Source organism: Elephas maximus, chromosome 3 (genome assembly GCF_024166365.1).
Source record: "Elephas maximus indicus isolate mEleMax1 chromosome 3, mEleMax1 primary haplotype, whole genome shotgun sequence".
Classification (NCBI taxonomy): domain Eukaryota; kingdom Metazoa; phylum Chordata; class Mammalia; order Proboscidea; family Elephantidae; genus Elephas; species Elephas maximus.
Genome location: NC_064821.1, coordinates 189,984,017 through 189,996,633, shown reverse-complemented (window position 1 = coordinate 189,996,633; position 12,617 = coordinate 189,984,017).

Genomic DNA, 12,617 nt, shown 5'->3' with positions numbered 1-12,617 from the left:
TCCCAGTGAAATACTTCAGGGATAAACCGATTAATCTTATATTCTGTCTTCAGTGTAGCTCTGGGTCTCTCATACTGTAGTGCCTTGGCCAAGTTCAGGCTTGCATAGAAGAGGAGGTCAGTCCACAGGCTTGTGAGGACAAAGCCCCATTGCCCTGTAAGCATAGATCTTCACTTTCCCCAGTGACCAAACCAGTCACATCACAATAGGGTATGCAATGTCGTCCTTGACTGGGTCACCAGCATATGGATTTCATTCTGTTTGGGTAGAAACATTTAGCCTATTATCAAGTACCTACATTCCTGACTTAGGTGAAGAGGGATTGCTATTTTAGTGAGGAGCTCTTAGTGTTAAAGATGCCATTGTTCTTTTGCTTCAGTCCTGTGCCCAATCCAGCCCAAACCCTAAGCATCACTATGTGGCATAATCACATGGATATATCTGTGTAACAATCTTCTTTCCTAAGTCCGGACAACGGTGACCAACTTGTTCCGGTTTGCTTGGGATTTTCCTGGGTTTAGCGCTGTATCCAGGAATTCCCTCAGTCCTGGGCAAAGTAGGACATGTTGCTTAACCTAGTCCAGATCTTTTTAAGGCAGCCTAGGTATTGATTTGTTTGATTGAGAGGGGATCAGGGGTTAACAACCCACAACTCTGGATAATCTAAAGACCTCCTAACCTGCCACCAAATCACGAAACTTGGCATGCATTTCTCCTGATTTTCAACCTGGAGGTATAACCTGTTTTTGCAAATGCTTCAGTGGATTTTTCTTCCTGCTCATGCTTATCAGTAGGAAGTGGCGTCTGAGCACCCATTTTGTCAGTTTGGAGGCTGTACCAGAGTGTACTCTATGGCCATCAAGAGCCATCATCCAGGTGTGTGTGCATGTGTGCTGGTGGGGGGATTGGAAAAAGGTCTGGGATTCTGAGGGTGTCCTAGCTCCTGGACGTGTCCAGAGTGAAGCAAAATCAGATTCTCCAGGACTGCTTTCCTGCTGTGGACATCAGATCTTGGGCTGCCACCACACATGGCCTGATTTTCTGCACTCTTGGGAAGATTTTGTGGTGAAGTCTCAGAGTTAAGGCAAAGCTGATACGCAATGCTTGGCTGAAGAGCCTTGCAAACAGTGTGGTGCCCTTTATGGTTCACCACTGGAATCTCCCAATACCCAGCATTTAGGGGTAGGCAGACTCTTAAGAATGGAAGCTTGGCCCCCTCCCTTCTCTGGGCATAGCAAGCATCACAGCACTTCCCTGCATTGTCTCAGGGACCTCACAGGGCCTGAGTGGTCCCAGCTTCCAGAACAGTGTCCGGCCATTATGCCTCTCCTGGAAGTATATCATCCAAAGCTGAACATTACACAACTCCAGGGAGACCACTCAGGTTTTTATTCTGTGTGGAGTACTCATAGAATACAACGTGAATGATGCTGTTTGTAATTGCACAATCACTTCATTTGGATTAGAATTATAAACAAATTTAATTTTGCTCCAATATAGCACTGCCTTCATACTTTTAAATCCTCTTTCTTTCAGATCCTCTTCAACCCATCTTATCATCCATTAACTTTATTCCTCCCCCACAGATCCATGCCCTTTGACAAAACACACAGCTTATTATTTTTTCCAACAGTCCTTCACAAACAAGGAAGAGTAACACTTATTCTGGTAAGTTTGTAATAGTCCAAAGGGTGTATTTTACAAAAACCCCCACGATGTGGTACACAGGCTAAGTCAGGTCTGTTGAAGATGATGGGGAATTTTCAAAAACCCTTGTGGGCTTTGTGAGGAGACACTTGTTGGGTCTGAGGCTGGGAGGGTGGTAGGAGGGGAAGAATCCATGGGCCCTGGTGTGGTTGAGAACCTAGTTCAACAGAGAACTCTGTATGTAGATCCTGGTGGGCTGATCCTGAACTTGGTCCTCCTTCTAGCAGTTATCACCCTCACTGTGACATCATGTTGATGAAGAAGAGGTGGCTATTACTCTGGAGATATTGGTGAGATTCGTGCACTCCAGAGGGTGGGAGATGAGCCTCACAAGGATTCGGAAGCCTACTGCTTCAGTGAAGTTTTTAGATGTCCATTGATCAGGGGTGACCTGGGAATTCTATCCAAAGTTAAAGGCAAATTACTGTATCTTGAATCCCTACCACAAAGAAGGACACACAGCACCTGGTAAGCCTCACTGGGTTCTGGAAACAACATATTCAGCTCCTAGGAATACTGCTCAGGCCTCTGCACTGGGTGACATCTCTGAGTTGGCAGGGGGTGGGAAATGGCTCTGCAAGCAGGTCCAGGCTACACTGCTAGGAGCCCTACTGCTTGGGCCATATGGTAAGACTTATGATGTTGGAAGGGTCAATGGTGGGAAAGCCCCAGTGGGAGAACCACAATGCAGAATTCTGGGATTCTGGAGCAACGCTGTGCCCTCCACACCAGAGAATTATATGTTTTTGGGAAACAGCTCCTGATGTGTTATTGGGCCCTGGTGGAAATGGAATGTTTGACCAGGGGGCATCAAGTGATTCTACATCTGTAGCTGTCCATCGTGAAATGGGTTCTGCTGGACTTGTCAACTCATAAAATCATATGGGCCCAGAAGTTCATCATAGGAAAGAAATGATACCTCTGGGAGTAAGCCTGAGCACAAATGGAGGGTGTAAGTTGCAGGAGTGCACAGCCCAGGATAATGTGTCACCTGTCAAAATTGTACCAACATCTCTCCCCCAGCTCAAATCTATTGTTATATGGGGATCATCACGTGAAGGAGAAGCAAAAACCCTCAGCTTGGTTTGTGGAGAGGTGAGCTTCATGAAAACTGGAAATGGATGGCAGCTGTATTACAGCCACATTCTTAAAAACAGTCAGAGGTAAATTTCTTCCCAGTGGATAAACTTTTGAGCACCTTGTCATTCACCTGACTTGGAAGATAATTATCCTGAGGTGAGCATATATTCAGATTCCTGGCAGAAGCTGATGACCTGGCTGTCTGGTCAGTGGCCTGGAAGGAAAAGAACTAGAAGATCAGATAAAAGGAATTATGGGGTAGAGACCTGTGGGTTGATATACGGAGGTTGGCATGGAGTGTGAAGATTTTTATATTACACTTTTTCACTCACCAGAAAGCACCCAGTACAGAAAAGTCACTGAACAACCAAGTAGACAAAATGACTTGCCCAACTGACATTAACTAGCTTTGCCTTTGACTATCCCTGAACTTGATGGAGTGGCCAGAGTGGCAGAGATAGAGGCTAGAAGTGAGTCCCACAAAAAGGACTCTCAGTTACCAAGACTTACCTAGCTACTGCTGCCTCTGAATATCTAACTTTTTATCAGCAGAAACCAGTGATGACCTCCTGATAAGGACCTATTCCTTGAGGAGACCAGTATGCAGCCACTTGGAGGCAAATGGACTACAGAGTGCCTCTTCTATCCTGAAGGGACCAGTGATTGTTCTCACAGACATATGCATATTTTTTCCATACGAATTTTCCTTTTCTGTCTACAGAGCCTCAGCCAGCACCACTATCTACGGGTCTGTGGAATGTCTGACCCATAGGGATGGAGTCCATTCAGGGGACTCAACATTACAGTGAAATAGGTGCAGGAGTGAATCCAGAACATGGTAGTATCACACGCCACACCATCCAGAAATTCCAGGCTCACAGAGCACTGAAACAACCTTCTAAAGGCACAGCTGAAGCACCGGCTCAGACACAAGAATCTGAAAGGACAGGATGGAAAATATGCATTAAATCTTTCTCTCCCCTTAGCTAAGATTCATGGTTGTCGCCAGTTGTCATCACTCTCAATGATCCATTTAGGGAATTTGTGCTTCTTATTCCTGTAACTCTGAATTCTGTAGGGTTAAAGGCCCTGGTCCCAGAGGTGGCACATGCTTGCCAGAGGACACAGCAAGGGTCTCATTCAACTACAAGCTACAGCTGCCACCAAAGAAGCTCCTTGTGTCCAGGGACCAACAGGGGAGAAGATAAGTCACCATCATGGCAGGCTTAATTGATCCTGATCAGCAGGAGAAAATGGGGCTGCTTTATATAAGAAAGGCAGGGAGGAGTATGTGTGGAACCCAGGTGATTCACTTGGTCAGCTCTTAGCCCCAGTGTAGCTGTGAAAAGACATATATATGAAGCCTAGTTTGAGAACAAAGTGATAGCCTAGGGCTCACACTCCTCTGAAATTAGGATTTGGGCCACACCATTAGGAAACCCATCAAGACCTGCCAAGGTAATAACTAAAGATAGGGAAATTCAGAATGTGTAGTGGAGAATTAAGAGAATATGTGTACACTTTGTGTCCCTGAGACTAGAGACAGTGATGGGGGCTGTAATTCATTCATTCTTCTGAGTTCTTTCTTCAGGAAAAGGGGCCCATGGGAACCATGGAGGTCTTCTCCACTGAGCAGTATGGAAGAGTAAATCTGTGTAGGGCAAGGGGTGGACTATGGAGGTCATAAAAAATATGCCAATTGGATTTCCTGCATAGTTGTTTGACAGTCCCAGCTGCTGCCCCTCCAAAACCACCACTACACTTGCACTGAGGCCATGCTTCCTGAAGGCCAGTGACTCAGTGTGGAAAACATAGTAAGGCAGAGCTATCGCAAAATACGTGGAGTTTCTCCTTGGACAGCTTTGGGTTGCGGACTCCCCATAGGCTTGGCTCAGCCTGTCTTGTACTGCAGGGTGAGACCCTTCCTACCCAATCCTCCTTCCTTCCCCCTTTCCTTCGCAGTGTCAAATCTGTATTGCAATCTGAAGGATCTCCCTGTCTTCTCTTGCTCCCTCCCTGTTGAAATTTTGACTGGTACTACATTCAATCTGTAAATCAATTTGTAGCGAACTGTCATTTTTATTAGATATAATCTTTAAAAATTCATGAATATGGTATATTTCTTTTTTTATCTATGTCCTCTCTGTCTTCTCTGAATAGAATTTGTCTGTTTTAATATAGAGGTCTTGCGTATATTTCACTGGATTTGTACCTATATATTTACTGCATTGTAGCCAAACATCAAGCATTCATTCTAGCAAACTGTTTGGACCAACTCCAGATATCCTTGCCTAAATATTGAATCCCACGTCATGGACTAGTGCCCCCATGTGAGTGAAATCTCTTTTATTCAACCCTTTATCTCACCTGCCTTGTCTAACACTGTCAAGATTCTCATATGCTCCCTTTCTTCCTGCTGGTAAATGGTAATCAGGTTCTGAAATTCCTTTAGAATGCAGACTATTTTTTTTTTAACCAGAGCAGGGCTTGTACTTCAGATTGTGTTTAGGCCTGGCTCTGGTTATTGGCTTGCAGCAACGAGGTGTAGTAAGATAAATTTCTTGGGGAACGAGCGTCTGGGAGGCACCCGCTTTAGATGAGGTCATTGCCTGGTCTTCAGGGAAGGGAAGGCAGTTCTTTTCCGGCAAGAAGAAAAGATCAGAGTAATTTGGGAGGATCTGAGGATGTTCTACTCTGTTGTATATGGTCACTATGAGCTGGAATTGACTTGAGGGCACTGGGTGGGCTCATCCAAGTACCCAGGCCATGGTATTTTCAATTGCATCACAAGCATGTGAAAGCTGGACAATGAATAAGGAAGAGTGAAGAAGAATTGATGTCTCTGAATTGTGGTGTTGGCGAAGAATATTGAATATACCATGGACTGGCAAAAGAACAAACAAATCTGTCTTGGAAGAAGTACAAACAGAATGTTCCTTAGAAACAAGGATGGCGAGACTGTGTCTTACATACTTTGGACATGTTGTCAGGAGGGATCAGTTCCTGGAGCAGGATATTATGCTTGGCAGAGTACAGGGTCAGTGGAAAAGACGAAGACACTGAACGAGGTGGGTTGACACAGTGGCTGCAACAATGAGTTCAAGCATAACAACGATTGTAAGGATGGTTCAGGAGTGGGCAGTGTTTTGTTCTGTTGTGCATACGGTTGCTATGAGTTGGAACCAACTCTAGGGCACCTAACAACAACAACATCATCATCCAAATGCCCCATCCCAGCTCTCAGGGTTCTTATCTTTCCTAATCAGGCCTCTGAGCTTGGTATAGAAGTCAAACACTATGCACTTAGGCTCCTTACAGCTCTGTCACCATTATAATCAGGTACTGGGCCTCAGTTTTGCACACAGTATGCCCTGCAGTTGTAGGAGATTAAAGTCTTCTTAAATGGTACCCTGGAGGTACTTGTCTTTTGCTGCATGCCTATTATTTTCTTTTATCAAAACCTCCAATTATGTAAAAAGATGCCTCCCCATGCTACTGTCTTTATAAGTATCATCACCTGCATACGGAGCAACTGTTGTAGCATTTGAACTCCCAGTGTGTGTGTGCATCTTTGTGTATGTATCATTCCAGGGAAACAAGAGAGAAGGGAATAGAAGTAAGAAGGCAAGAAGGGACAGCACAAATAGTGTGGTGCATTACTGAGCTGACCACTGCTTTTTTAGAAAACAGGGCTGGGTGCTTGGCCACAGAGGATGTCTCCAGAGGTCATATGCGAGCACTACATCTTGGAAGAGTCTGTCAGGGATGGGTATGGGGAGGAAAAGTGAGCGATTTATCTGCCAATTCCTTCCTTTTTGTCTCTTGTCATTTTACGTCTGCCTCATAGGACTATAACTCCCCCACACTTCCGCATTGCACAGGTGGTTGCAAAGCCCCAACACACATGAGTGTTTGCCATAGATGGACCCCAGCAACAGTGCCCAGTCATCTCCTTTGTGGGCATGGGAGCTGTGGTGGTGCCATGATGGTAGCCGTCATAGAACCAGTTTTCTAAATTCTGGGTCACAACCAGGAAGCTTCACCTTGGAAGGAATAGTCCTGCACTGGATCTCTAACTTCCTCTCCTCCAGCCCTCCAAAGAGTTATAAGCCCTTGAGTCCCTTGATTCGTTGTCTTTCAGCTTAAAGTATAGGCAGTGGTGTCTGTCTTCTGCACTAAGCCGGACAGTTGCCAATGGTGACTGCAGAGTCCCAGGCTCTTAAATGCCCCTGGAGACATGGAATTGGATGAGGTGACCTCCCAGCCCTGTGACTCTTGGGTCCATATGACGGAGAAGAGTGAAGAGAAGTCATAGAGTCTATACCATCTCTCTCTCTTCCTCTATGCAAAGCATTCCCATGAGAGTGCGTGCAATGCCCTTGGCTCTGATGCATTCCAGCCTGGTGCAGAAAGCTGGAGTGGGGAGCGGGAGCTGGGGGTCAGAAGGAGCGTCCCTGCAGACACCCTGAGGAACAGCTGTGCTGAATCACTGCAGTTTACCTTTCTTCTGTTTGCAGTTCTACTTTTTCCCCTCCTGGGGTGACCACAGGAAACCCCGGTGGTGTAACGGTTAAGTGCTAACCAAAGGGTCAGAGTTTGAATCTGCCAGGCGCTCCTTGGAAATTATATCAGGCAGTTCTACTCTGTCTTATAGGGTCGCTATGAGTCGGAATCGACTTGACGGCACTTGGTTTGGTTGTTTTTGGTTTTGGGATAACCACTAAGAAAACCAGGAACTTTTTAGATCCAGCCTGGTCATACCTGGGCACTGGGGTTCGTGCAGCTCCCACCACATAGACCATGATCGAGGCCATATTGAAAACCTGGCCATTGCCTTTCAGGGAGGCTGAGAAAAGTAGTGTAGTTGCAAGAAGACCCAACAATGGTAGTTGGGGTTTGGGAATGGCATGAGCCATCACTAGTACCATCCAGGCCAGAAAGATAGGCACACGGCCATGGTGTGGGGGAAGGGCAGGGCTGAGGGGAGCTGGGTTGACATATAACTTGTGTCTTTTATAGTGTACAAGTGGCAACGGGATGTATTAAAAAGAATCTATTGGGTGAAAGAAAATAGAAACCAGAAAGATATAAAACACATCAGAAATAATTTTCTTAATTTCATGCCAACTGAAATTCACACGGGAAACAACAATACACATTAAGTAAACATGCAAATAGATACATATTAAACATGATAAGTGTGTAGTGAGAGAGGGAATTGGGAATGGAGAAAAATTTTAAAAGTAACCAAAAGGAGGAACTGTCATGTAGCAATGTTGGTAATACGACATAAACCAAGGGTGATTATCACTCCATTGCTCCACACTTATGATTCAAAATGAGCAAATGTCAACTAAAATACAATGAAATCATATTGGTTATGATACAGCATTCAAAATGCACAAAAAGTTTTTCAAAGTAAAATTCAATTGTTTTTCCCCTTGTCCCCACCTACTCAGTCCTTCTCCCCATGGGCAATGATTAAAACTAATTTTTGCATGTCTTTAACTGATGGATTTAAAAACCATAATGACTGGCTTTAAACAGTGATTAAGAGAGATCTGAAGTCAGTGGGAAGGTGGATGGAGATGGAGGCAGAGACCCAGACTGCACCTGGTGGGGGTGGTGGGCCAGGCTGGCGAGAGGTCCTGCTTGGGGTAGTAGCAGAAAGGTGTAGATACATTTTCAAGGAACGCCGTGGGGAATTTTTGGGTATGAGACAAGTGCATGAGAGAAAGGGGTAAGTCCAGAAAGCTGATAAGGTTCACTGAGGACTGAAAGAGGAGCTGACTGGGGCATGTGAAGAGCCTGGGAATAAACCCCATCCTAAAACAAAAACAAAAGCAAACTCGTTGCCATTGAGTGGATTGTGACTCATGGCGAGTAGAACTGCCCCACAGGGTTTCCAAGGAGCGCCTGTCGGATTTGAACTGCCGACTTTTTAGTTAGCAGCCATAGTTCTTAACCACTACACCACCAGGGTTTCCTAAGAGTGGTATTAAGAGTCCCAGGGTGGCTCAAATGATTAAGTTCTTGGCCACTAACTGAAAGATTGGAGATTAGAACATTCCCAGAGACATTTTGGAAGAAAAGCCTGGAGATCTTGTTCCGAATGGTCGTTGCCATGAAAACCCTATGGAACAGTTCTACTCTGATGTACACAGGCTTGCCATGAGTCAGACTCAACTCGATGGCAGCTGGTTTGTTTTTTCTATGATGGTATTAGGAACAGCTGCAGGAAACAGTCTGAATGGTCCAGGATTTCCTGTGGGGAGTTTCAGGGGCAGCGGTTACAGGCAAAGAGTAAACTTCAATGATTTGGCGCAGCTGTTCCTCAGTGTGCCCCCAGGGACTCTCCTTGTGACTGCCAGCTCCTGCTTCCCACTCCAGCTCTTTTGCAGCAGGCAGGAACACGTCAGTGCCAAAGGAGTTGCACAGACTTTCATGGGAATGCTTTGCATAGAGGAAGGAGGACAGATGTTAAAGACTCTATGACTTGTCTTCATTCCCTTCCTCCATAGGAAGCCAAGAGTCACAGGGCTGGGAGGTCACCTCGCTCAGTCCCATGTCTCCATGTGCATTTAAGAGCCTGGGAGTCTACAGTTACCACTGGCAAGAGTCAGGGTTTAGTGCAGAAGACAGAAATCACTCCCTATGTACATATATATATTTTTTAAATCAATTTTTATTGTGCTTTCATTGAAAGTTTACCAGTCAAGTCAGTCTGTCACACAAAAATTTGTATACACCTTGCTTTACACTCCTAATTGCTCTCTCCCTAATGAGACAGCACACTCCTTCCTTCTACTCTCTCTCCTTGTGTTCATTTGGCCACCTTCTGGCCTCCTCTGGCCTCTCATCTCTCCTCCAGACAGGAGATGCCAGCATTGTATCATGTGTCTACTTGATCCAAGAAGCTCATTCTTTATCAGTATCATTATCTATCGCACAGTCCAGTTCAATCCCTGTCTGAAGAGTTGGCTTTGGGAATGGTTCCTGCCTTGGGCTAACAAAAGGCCTGTGGATGAAGACATTTGGGATCCCTCTAATCTCAGTCTGACCATTAAGTCTGGTCTTTTTATGAGAATTTGGGGTCTGCATCCCACTGCTCTCCTGCTCCAACAGGGGTTCTCTGTTGTTTTTCTTGTCAAGGCAGTCATTGGTTGTGGCTGGGCACCATCTGCTTTTTCTGGTCTCAGGCTGATGTAGTCTCTGGTTTGTGTGGTCATTCTTGTCTCTTGGGTTCATAATTACCTTGTGTCTTTGGTGTTCTTCATTCTTCCTTGTTCCAGGTGGGTTGAGACCAATTGATGCATCTTAGGTGGCCGCTTACTAGCGTTTAAGTCCCCAGACACCACTCTGCAAAGTGGGATGCAGAATGTTTTCATAATAGATTGTATTATGCCAATTGACTTAGATGTCCCTTGAAACCATGGTCCCAAAACCCTCGTCCCTGCTACACTGGCCTTTGAAGTGTTCAGTTTATTCAGGAAACATCTTTTCTTTTGGCTTAGTCTAGTTGTGTTGACCTCTCCTGCATTGTGTGGTGTCTTTCCCTTTACCTGAAATAAAACTTATCTACTGTCTAACTAGTGAAAACCTCTCTCCTCCTTCCCTCACTCCCCCTTCTCATAACCATCAAATAATATTTTCTTCTCTGTTTCAACTATCTCCCGAGTTCTTATAATACTGGTCTTATACAATATTTATCCTTTTGCAACTGGCTAATTTCACTCAGCAGAATTTTTCCAGGTTCCTTTATGTTATGAAATGTTTCATGGACTCATCATTGTCCTTTACGGATGTGTAGGATTCCATTGTGTGAATAGAACATAATTTTTTCATGCATTCCTCAGTTGATGGGCACCTTGGTTGCTTCCATCTTTTTGCTATTGTAAACAGTGCTGCAATGAATATGGGTGTGCATATATCCGCTCGTGTAAAGGCTCTTATTTCTCTAGGATATATTCCAAGGAGTGGAATTGTTGGATCGTGGGGTAGTTGTATTTCTAGCTATTTAAGGAGGCTCCAAATTGATTTCCAAAGTGGTTGTAGCATTTGACATTCCCACCAGCAGTGTATAAGTGTTCCAATCTCTCCACAGCCTCTCCAACATTTATTGTTTTGTGTTTTTTGGATTAATGCCAACCTTGTTGGAGTGAGATGAAATCTTATTGTAGTTTTGATTTGCATTTCTCTAGTGGGTAATGATCATGAGCATTTCTTCACGTATCTGTTAGCTACCTGAATGTCCTGTTTAGTGAAATGTCTGTTCACATCTTTTGACCATTTTTTAATTGCGGTATTTGTCTTTTCGTAGTTGAGTTTTTGCAGTATCATGTAGACTTTAGAGATCAGGCGCTGATCAGAAATGTCATAGCTAAAAACTTTTTCCCAGTCTCTAGGTAGTCTTCTTACTCTTTTGTTGCAGTCTTTGGATGAACATAGGTGTTTGATTTTTAGGCGCTCCCAGTTTTCTAGTTATTCACCTGCATTGTTAGTAATGTTTTGTGTACTGTTTATGCATGTATTAGAGCTCCTAGGTTTGTACCTATTTTTTCTTCCATGATCTTTATTGTTTTAGATTTTATATTTAGGTCTTTGGTTTATTTTGAGTCCTTTTTTGTGCATGGAGGGAGGTATGGGTCTTGTTTCATTTTTTTGCAGATAGATATTCAGTTTCTCCAGCATCACTTGTTAAAAAGACTGCCTTTTCCCTAATTAGCTGACCTTGGGCCTTTGTCAAATATTAGCTGCTCATATGTGGAAGGATTTATGTCTGGATTCTCAATTCTATTCCATTGGTCTATGTATCTTTTGTTGTACCAGTACTAGGTTGTTTTGACTACTGTGGTTGTACAATAGGTTCTAAAATCAGGTAGAGTGAGGCCTCCCACTTTCTTCTTCTTTTTCACTGTTGCTTTGCTTATCCAGGACCTCTTTCCCTTCCATATGAAGTTGGTGATTTGTTTCCCCATTTCCTTCAAAAATGTCTTCGGAATTTGGATCAGAATTGCATTGTATGTATAGATAACTTTCGGTAGAATAGACATTTTTAGAAGGTTAAGTTTTTGTATGCATGAGGAGAGTATGTTTTTCCACTTATTTAGGTCTCTTTGGTTTCCTGAAGCAGAATCTTTTAGTTTTCTTCATATAGGTCTTTTACGTCTCTGGTAGGATTTATTCCTAAGTATTTTATCTTCTTGGGGGCTACTGTAAATTGTATTGATTTGGTGATTTCCTCCTCAATGTTCTTTTCGTTGGTGTAGAGGAATCCATCTGATTTTTGAATATTTATCTTGTATCGTGACACTCTGCTGAACTCTTCTATTAGTTTCAGTAGTTTCCTTGAGGATTCTTTAGGGTTTTCTGTGTATAAGATCATGTTATCTGCAAATAGAGATACTTTTACTTCTTCCTTACCAACCTGGATGACCTTTATCTTTTTACCTAGCATAATTTCTCTGTCTTGATCTCCGCCCATTGTTGAATAAGAGGGTTGGTAAACAAACCACATGAAGAAGCAGACCATGATTGCTTCTACAACTCCCCAAATTAAAGAATCAAAATCGTTCCTAAATTAAGATACAATCCTGGCATTGCCAGATGCAGAATACAAAAAACTACTTTACAGAATGTTTGAAGACATCAGGGATGACCTCATAAATGAAATAAGGCAAACTACAGAAAAAGCCAAGGAACACACTGCTAAAGCAGTTGAAGAAATCAAAAAGATTACTTAAGAACATAGTGGAAAGATTAATAAGCTGCAAGAATCCATAGAGAGACAGCATTCAGAAACCCAAAAGATTAACAGGAAAAATTACAGA